This window comes from Palaemon carinicauda, chromosome 28, assembly GCF_036898095.1.
Source record: "Palaemon carinicauda isolate YSFRI2023 chromosome 28, ASM3689809v2, whole genome shotgun sequence".
Lineage (NCBI taxonomy): Eukaryota > Metazoa > Arthropoda > Malacostraca > Decapoda > Palaemonidae > Palaemon > Palaemon carinicauda.
This window is the reverse complement of record NC_090752.1, coordinates 50,763,692-50,773,691: the sequence shown is the minus strand read 5'-3', so window position 1 is coordinate 50,773,691 and position 10,000 is coordinate 50,763,692. Positions and strand designations below refer to the sequence as shown.

The window sequence follows — 10,000 nt, the reverse complement described above, 5'->3', positions numbered from 1 at the left end:
ACACATTCAATTTCTGTCTCTCCATCACTTTCATTCCCCACAACTCCGATCCATACATCACAGTTGGTACAATCACTTTCTCATACAGAACTCTCTTTACATTCATGCCTAATCCTCTATTTTTTTACTACTCCCTTAACTGCCCCCAACACTTTGCAACCTTCATTCACTCTCTGACGTACATCTGCTTCCACTCCACCATTTGCTGCAACAACAGACCCCAAGTACTTAAACTGATCCACCTCCTCAAGTAACTCTCCATTCAACATGACATTCAACCTTGCACCACCTTCCCTTCTCGTACATCTCATAACCTTACTCTTACCCACATTAACTCTCAACTTTCTTCTCTCACACACCCCTTCCAAATTCTGTCACTAGTCGGTCAAGCTTCTCTTCTGTGTCTGCTACCAGTACAGTATCATCCGCAAACAACAACTGATTTACCTCCCATTCATGATCATTCTCGCCTACCAGTTTTAATCCTCGTCCAAGCACTCTAGCATTCACCTCTCTCACCACTCCATCAACATACAAGTTAAACAACCACGGCGACATCACACATCCCTGTCTCAGCCCCACTCTCACCGGAAACCAATCGCTCACCTCATTTCCTATTCTAACACATGCTTTACTACCTGTGTAGAAACTTTTCACTGCTTGCAACAACCTTCCACCAACTCCATATAACCTCATCACATTCCACATTGCTTCCCTATCAACTCTATCATATGCTTTCTCCAGATCCATAAACGCAACATACACCTCCTTACCTTTTGCTAAATATTTCTCGCATATCTGCCTAACTGTAAAAATCTGATTCATACAACCCCTACCTCTTCTAAAACCACCCTGTACTTCCAAGATTGCATTCTCTGTTTTATCCTTAATCCTATTAATCAGTATTCTACCATACACTTTTCCAACTACACTCAACAAACTAATACCTCTTGAATTACAACACTCATGCACATCTCCCTTACCCTTATATAGTGGTACAATACATGCACAGACCCAATCTACTGGTACCATTGACAACACAAAACACACATTAAACAATCTCACCAACCATTCAAGTACAGTCACACCCCCTTCCTTCAACATCTCAGCTTTCACACCATCCATACCCGATGCTTTTCCTACTCTCGTTTCATCTAGTGCTCTCCTCACTTCCTCTATTGTAATCTCTCTCTCATTCTCATCTCCCATCACTGGCACCTCAACACCTGGAACCGCAATTATATCTGCCTCCCTATCATCCTCAACATTCAGCAAACTTTCAAAATATTCCGCCCACCTTTTCCTTGCCTCCTCTCCTTTTAACAACCTTCCATTTCCATCTTTCACTGTCTCTTCAATTCTTGCGCCGGCCTTCCTTACTCTCTTCACTTCTTTCCAAAACTTCTTCTTATTCTCTTCATATGACTGACCCAGTCCCTGACCCCACCTCAGGTCAGCTGCCCTCTTTGCCTCACGTACCTTGCGTTTTACTTCCACCTTTTGCTCTCTATATTTTTCATACTTCTCTATACTATTACTCTGCAGCCATTCTTCAAAAGCCCTCTTTTTCTCTTCCACTTTTACCTTCACTCCTTCATTCCACCATTCACTGCCCTTCCTCATGCTGCCTCCAACAACCTTCTTGCCACATACATCACTTGCAATCCCAACAAAATTTTCTTTTGCTAACTTCCACTCCTCCTCTAAATTACCAGTTTCTCTTACTCTCACCTCGTCATATGCCATTTTCAACCTTTCCTGATATTTACTTTTTACCCCTGGTTTTATTAGCTCTTCAACCCTCACTAGCTCCCTTTTACATCCACCTACTCTATTCCCCCACTCTTTTGCTACAACCAATTTTCCTTCCACCAAAAAATGATCAGACATACCGTTAGCCATACCCCTAAACACGTGCACGTCTTTCAATCTTCCAAACATTCTTTTAGCTATCAACACATAATCCATTAATGCCCTTTCTACTACTCTTCCATTTGCCACTCTTACCCATGTATACTTATTTTTATCTTTCTTTTTAAAAAAGCTAGCACTTATTACCATCTCTTGTTCAACACACATATCTACCAGTCTCTCACCACTCTCATTTTCACCTGGTACGCCATATTTCCCAATTACACCTTCTACCTCTCCAGCACCCACTCTAGCATTTAAGTCACCCATAACAACTACATAATTCCTTCTACCCAGTCCTTCTACACACCTAGTTAATTCACTCCAGAACTCATTCCGCTCTTCTTCACTTTTCTCACTACCTGGCCCATACGCAATATATATATATATATATATATATATATATATATTGGATAGGGTATCCACCTCGATACGTTACTCACCTCCCACATCACCCCACCCCGCTACCTCGAAAATAACAACAACAGCAACAACAACACTCATTCCATGCCCGCCTGGCCTATGGAAGAAATCCTCAAATTGGAATGACGGGAGAGAGATCTTGGAAATACGACGTAAAAGAGACATAACCGAACATCTGGCAGGAAACAAGGAAGCCTCTGTACCATTGTTAGAGGGGATATGCCATTGGAGTTCTAGTTCATATTTTTGTGTGTGTGTGTGTGTGTGGAGGGGGGTGAAGTTAGAGGTTTCTCCAAATTCGACGGTGCTGTAGTGTAGCCCTTTGTGAAGAATCCTTTTCTCTCTCTCTCTCTCTCTCTCTCTCTCTCTCTCTCTCTCTCTCTCTCTCTCTCTCCTCTCTCTCTCTCTCTCTCTCTCTGAAACTAAAAAATGCAATTTGAGCAAAACGCTTCTGTAAGACAAAAGCGAAAATTACGAATACGAATCGCCAGTGATCTGAAATTTCGACTTGTATAATTTACCTTTTCCTGAATGTGCCACTGGAAGGAACTCCTGGAAGAATGCTGGAATTGTTCCAGTTAGTTCCTGCCTGGTATCAGCTATATCTTGTGTGTGTTGCTGTCCGAAGTTTAACTGAGGTATTTCTATTTTTAGCATCTAGAATTATCCGTTTTTTTATATATGTACAGTATATGTAAATATACTTTATGTATATATACTGTATATATATGCATACATATATACACTATATATATATATATATATATATATATATATATATATATATATATATATATATATATATATATATATATATATATATATATATATATATATATATAAATTTCTATCATTTGAAGTGGCTAGGGTTCTATTTCAATACGAAATAGAAATTTATTTATATTTAAGCATGATTTTATGTTGATTTTCATCCATATATATATATATATATATATATATATATATATATATATATATATATATATATACACACACACACACAACCTTAGAATAAGCACGTAGGCCGCATAGCTGTTCTTATTTGTCATATTTTTGATATTCGGAACCAATATCGGGATACGTTCCCCCTTAGACAAATATGGGAGACGCAATCTGGTAACCAGGAGTCAAATAAGAGAAGACCGAGAGAGAGAGAGAGAGAGAGAGAGAGAGAGGAGAGAGAGAGAGAGAGAGAGAGAGAGAGGAGAGAGAGAGAGAGAGAGTAAACAGTGCGGAAAGTTTGAGAGGTAACTCGGTATCCAGAGAACTTCTAAATAGAGGAGGTTTTGACGTAAATAAGATTTGTCTTTACAAACTTCGAACGAATTCCATCCTGAGTCTGGTTTGTTGACTAAACCAGTAATGCTATTTGTAGCATTTTTTTTTTGTTTGCCTAGGAAAGAGAGACGTGCAGACAGACAGAACTATACACAGACTTGGATGACTAGTGACTTTTTCATAAGTGGACACAACTTTGGGAACTAAGGATTGGTTGTTTTGTGATGGCCATTGTCTGGTGTGCCCTGGTTAGAGCTTGGGTCGAGAGAGTTCCTTCGCCTCTGTCACTCATGAGAAACCTTTTAAGCATTTCTAGTTAGTTTTCTTTTGTCTTTTTACCTCCGCCAACGAAGTTGGAAGGGGTTTATGTTTTCTCTCATGTTTGTGTTTTCGTTTGTGAACAGATTCCTGGCCACAGTTTTAAATGTAGAGTAATGAAACTTGCTTGGATCAACTTTTATGAAAAAAACAACTGGAAATTATTAAATCTTTGAAGGTCAAGGTCAAATGTCTAGGTCACGGTCACGCAATATGTCTAATTCCTAATCAGCCATAAGCTAGAACATCGTTGTCACAGAGACTTCAAGCTTGGTTCATATATGAGTGTATGAAAATCCACGCCAATTAATACATGTTAAGGTCAAAGGTTAAGGTCAAGGTCGAGAAATAAGCTGCCGCGGTGGAGGTTTTTGCTCTACTGAGTGCCACTCTAGTTAGAAATATATTTTGTTTAGATCGAAACTGTCTGGGATTGATATGGTAATGGGGCTAAATTTATTCCACCATCTCCTTTCACAAGTCCTCAGTATCTACAGTAGCTTATGGTGTGTTCCAAGATAGGGATAAAACTATCGAGGTAAACCCTCATTATTATCCCTAATATTAATGATGATTATTTATTGGTAGATTTTGATGTTTATCTGCTTCAAATGATCTATTCTAAGCTATGGTCTTCCACTGCCTTGGTTTAGAGTTCTCTTGCTTGAGGGTACACTCGAGCACACTCTTCTATCTTATTTTTCTTCCTATTGTTTTGTTAAAGTTCTTATAGTTTATAAAGGAGATATTTATTTTAAAGTTGTTACTCTTCCTGAAATATTTTATTTTCCTTTTTTCCTTTCCTCACTGAGCTATTTTCCCTGTTGGAGGCCCGGGGCTTATAGCATCCTGCTTTTCCAACTGGGGTTGTAGCTGAGCAAGTAATAATGATAATAATAATAATAATAATAATAATAATAATAATAATAATAATAATACGGGAAAGACCTGGAATTAATCTAATTTGATAAATAAGAACGAAATATTCCTTGGCTGGAGATGGTTTTATGAATTTGCACCAAATAATCTTAGCTTATGGACAAGTTTTACCTGACAAGGAAATATAGATAATGAAAAGTTACATATTTGTAGACTGGTTTTCCTATTTATTATTATTCTTTAATGATTTGCGAGAATTTGGAGTTAGGAGAAAATAGTAGTTGTTTATGATAGAATTATTGGTGGTACGGCGTGAATGATTGTACTGCATGATGATGATGATGCGAATTTATTAAAAGGGAAATAAAATATTAATTGTGGATAGAGTTGTATACTAGAGAAACGAATAATTTTTGGCAACTTTTATACAAATGGGTTAAGATTAAAGTTACTAAAATAAGGAACATATTTGTGAAGGGAAGATGGAATACCCTATATTTATAAATGATAACGATGACTGCTTACAACAAAGGTTAATTATATAGATAAAAGTCCAAACCTAGAACCGAATGAACTCCTGGGTGGTTAAGGCAATGATCCATAAAGTTGTCTGACCATGGTGTTAAATAATTTTGAATTTAAGATGAATCATTAAAAGTTTTTATTTGGTTCATGTGGATCTGTAATCCTTTTGTCGAAAGAAACTAGAAATTTGAATTGAAATATTAATTTTTTTTTTGGGGGGGGGGATAATTAGGTCATCCAATTTTGTTAAATTAGAAAATCTTTACAAAACAAATGCAGCAGTTTCTAGTCCACTACAGGACAAAGTCCTCAGACATGTCCTTAGTCATGTCTGAAATTTGTTCATTTTTATCACCACGATGGCCACTGCGGAATGGCGATGGTGGGAGACTTTAGTCTGATCGCTCATAGCAAAACAGCCTAGTATGGATGGTCCTCACTAGTACAGGTATCCCCACTCAGTTATTGGAACTATATATATATATATATATATATATATATATATATATATATATGTATATATATATATATATATATATATATATATATATATATATATATATATATATATACACTCACTCACACATATATATATATATATATATATATATATATATATATATATATATATATATATATATATATATATATATATATATATATGTGTGTGTGTGTGAATGACAGCGAGAACTCCTCTGATATTCCATTATCGTTCCCATTAGGTCGTCTTTCCCTCTATTTATAGAGGGCGCTGTTTTCTGGTGACCCTCTTTTACTTCTCCGAGGTCGCCATTTGAAGTTTCCAGTCGCTGAAGAAATTCTCACGACTATTTTGGAATTTTTTAAAGTCATATGTGGGATGGACTTTAACTTTGTTAATGACCCTGTCTCCTCAGTACTGATATAATTAAATACGACGAATTTTACTGTTGTTTTTGTAGAATGGTACTAGTTGAAACTTTTACTTCATCTTTAATAATGTAAAGTCTTGATCATTGATTTTAATGAATTTTTGTTTTGTTTATATTGCAGTGACATTATTCAAGTTCCACGTCCTAATATTCATCATCATCATCTCCTCCTACGCCTATTGACGCAAAGGCCTTCGGGTAGATTTTGCCAGTCGTCTCTATCTTGAGATTTTATATCAATACTTCTCCATTCATCATTTCCCACTTCATGCTTCATAGTCCTCGGTCATGTAGGCTTGGGTTGTCCAACTCTTTTAGCGCCTTGTGGAGCCCAGTTGAAAGTTTGGTGAACTAATCTCTCTTGGGGAGGGCAAAGAGCATGTCCAAACCATCTCCATCTACCCCTCGCCATAATCTCATCCATAATTCTTATTCATAATTCTTATTCAGGATTTCCCTTGGCCGATATGGTAACGTCCCTGACTGGTGAACGCCAGACTAGGTTCGAACCCCGCTCAAACTCGTGAATTTCTTTGGTCGCTGCAACCTCATCATCGTTGTGAGCTAAGGATGCGGAGTTTAGGGGAGCCTATGCTGTAGTTTTATCTTTTGAGGCATCAGTAGCCATTGCCTGCCTCTCCTTCGTCTTAGCTTAGGTGGAAAGGGGACTTGAGCGCTGATCATATGTATATACGGTCAGTCTCTAGAGTATTGTACTGCTTGATAGGGCAATGTCACTGTCCCTGGCCTCTGTCATTTATAAGCGGCCTTTAAACCTTTAAACTGTCTAGTTTTTCTCTAGAGCCATCCTCTATTGACTGAGAAAAATATAGTTTTAATCTTTAATCAACGTCAAACTATCATATTTTAATGAATATCATACAAAAGGGACTACTAATTCAGAGAAAAATTAAGCAATAAACAAAAATTATGGTATAAAGACAATTTACTTAGGTAAAGAGACCAAACCAGTAAGAGGACTGAAACAGACAAAGGAGAGCGAGAGGGAATATTGCCTTTCAGTGGCCAAGATAGTAGAAGCCTTTCATGCACATGTTGACAGAGAATCGAAGGTCGCTTGCAATTTGAACCGTTATGCAATAGCCACTTGGCCTCTTGTGTTCCAGATATAAACACTCTTATCCTTCGAGGAGACTGCAACATGTCCTATTAGGACACTGCTGGTCACTGATCTGCAGAGATGATTTCTGAACAAACAGTAATGTCCGTGTGCTTTGGGTTCAGCTGCATTCATCTTACCCTTTCTGAGTAGGGAGACCTTAACGTGGTGAATGGGTTTATGTATCGCCATTATCAGCAAGGCCACTCATACTACACTGTTAAATAAAAGTATTTTTAATCGGAAATTCTCCGTAAAAGTATACTGTTCTCAGCCATATTTCAGAAAAATACCAGCGACCTTAATTTTCTCCCTACTTTAATATTATCTTTTACGGGTTGCTGACTGTAAATACCTGGAAACATTTATTCCAGGGTGTTCACCATTTTTTATTTACGGCAGAGTTTTAACAGTGTAGGTTGGTTTACTTTGAGCAATCAGACCAAAACGGTCTATTTTAAGAAACTCTCTCTCTCTCTCTCTCTCTCTCTCTCTCTCTCTCTCTCTCTCTCTGATGAAAATTGGGCAGAACCTAGATATGAAATGACACGTCTGAGGTCTTTGTCTTGTAGTGGTCTAAAAACGGCTGCATATGTTGTTGTTGTTGTTGTTGTTGTTTGTATTCATTATATTTCTTGGTGCCTCTGAGGTAGCAGGACCTTCCAGCAATAACAACCTTACTCAGGGTAATAGTTGTTATCTGATCGTCTTGAGATTTCTGCTTACTATGCTTAAATGAATAAATAATTCCTAACTCGGTAAAGTTCTCACTGATTAATGACAAGGGAAAGATTAGGTTAAGTAGGTGGTGTTATTGATATATGTCATATTCTATGCACACATTTATATATACATTTGATATATATATATATATATATATATATATATATATATATATATATGTGTGTGTGTGTGTGTGTGTGTGTATATATATACATATATATGTATATATTTAAATTATATATATATATATATATATATATATATATATATATATGAGAGAGAGAGAGAGAGAGAGAGAGAGAGAGAGAGAGAGAGAGAGAGAGAGAATTTCTTAAAATAGACCCTTATCCTATGTAGGGGTAGGCCCCAGAAAGAAAGGAGAGGTGCCCCCTGAAAAAAAGGGTACTTTCCCTTGTCTCGTCAGAGATTGGGGATTGCTATCAACAGTACACCTCATGCGGTGCACTGTAACCACTACTTAAAGGTCTTTGTAGCGTTCCTGCGGCCCAAAATTGCACTTGTTTTACATCTTTTTGTTTTAAGTAAATGTTTTAAATAATAGTAATAATGATTGTAGTAAAAATAATAGGATTAATGAGTTTTACTGTATATAGTGTAATCATGGGCTCCAAATAATGATAATTATGATGATAGTAAAAATAATGCTGATAAGGAAAATATCAAATTTCATAATAAAGGTTATAATAGCAGATTTCAGTATCAGTATCTGTAAAATGAGTGCAAATATAACATCATCCATAATAACTACTGTAAATCCTAATTCTAGGTAGTAGGTTGGCCAGGGCACCAGCCACCCGTTGAGAAACTACCGCAGGTGAGTTATTGGTTCCTGACTGGCCGGACAGTACAGTCGATCAATCTCTCTGGTTACGGCTCATTTCATCTTTGCCGATACATATACAGAATAATCTGGCTTACTCTTTACACATTCTCTTCTTTTACACTTTTACACTGAAATTACCAAACATTTCTTCTTCTCTCAAGAGGTTAACTACTGTACTGTAAGTGTTCAGTGGCTAATTTCCTCTTAATAAGGGTAGAAGAGACTCTTTTGCTATGATAAGCAGCTCTTCTAGACACACCAAAATCAAGCCATTGTACTCTAGTCTTGGGTAGTGTCATACTGTACCATGGTGTGCCACCGGTCTTGGGTTAGAGATCTCTTGCTCGAGTCTGCATCATGCAGATCGTTACGTATAATCCGGTGATGTTACAGCAATAGGGAATTCTTTACCTGGTGCGTGCAAAAATTCACTTTCTGGACAAAGATAGACTGTAAGAAAGTCCTTTCATTGAATCTTGTTAACACTGTGGTCTGATTGTTGTTGTCCGTGGTTCTGATGGACACAGTGCCTCATACCTTTAGATTTTCTGACTTTTATTGTTGTTTGTGCTCGTGTATTCGCATGCTGTTTGATTTTCCTTTGTTTCTTTGATATTTTCCATTCTCTGTTTACTCTTTTGTGTAGCAGTGTCTGTGCAAGCTTGCTTTGTTAAGTTAATGGTCTTTCATAATTTGAACAGATTGATAATAACAATACCAATGAAAATAAGATTATAAATAAAAATCATAATTATCAATATAATGCTAGTGTATGTGACCCGTCAGAAATGACATTCAAATGTTTGATGCTAATGGTATCTGGTTTCAATTCCAGTTTCTTCAGAATAGATGCTCACCACTGTGGTGCCTAACCACAACAGTATTTTCCCCAGTAAACAGCTTCAATTCATGGCCCCGAGCTGGGATCGATCTGGTGCCATGTGAATGCTAGGCGAATACGTTACCATTGTACTAGCCAGAAAAAAGTAGATTTGGACACACAGGCATATGCACTTGCACACACAGATTCAATCTTCCCCAACCCTCCTCTTTCCTCTCGGGGCACCC

General features: G+C 37.2%; 1 long non-coding RNA gene across 2 annotated transcripts in view; it reads left to right on the top strand.

The window, feature by feature from the left end:
• Positions 1-10,000, top strand: part of LOC137622027 (uncharacterized) — a 184,474-nt gene that overhangs the window by 165,549 nt on the left and 8,925 nt on the right. The gene's annotated exons all lie outside the window — the stretch shown is intronic.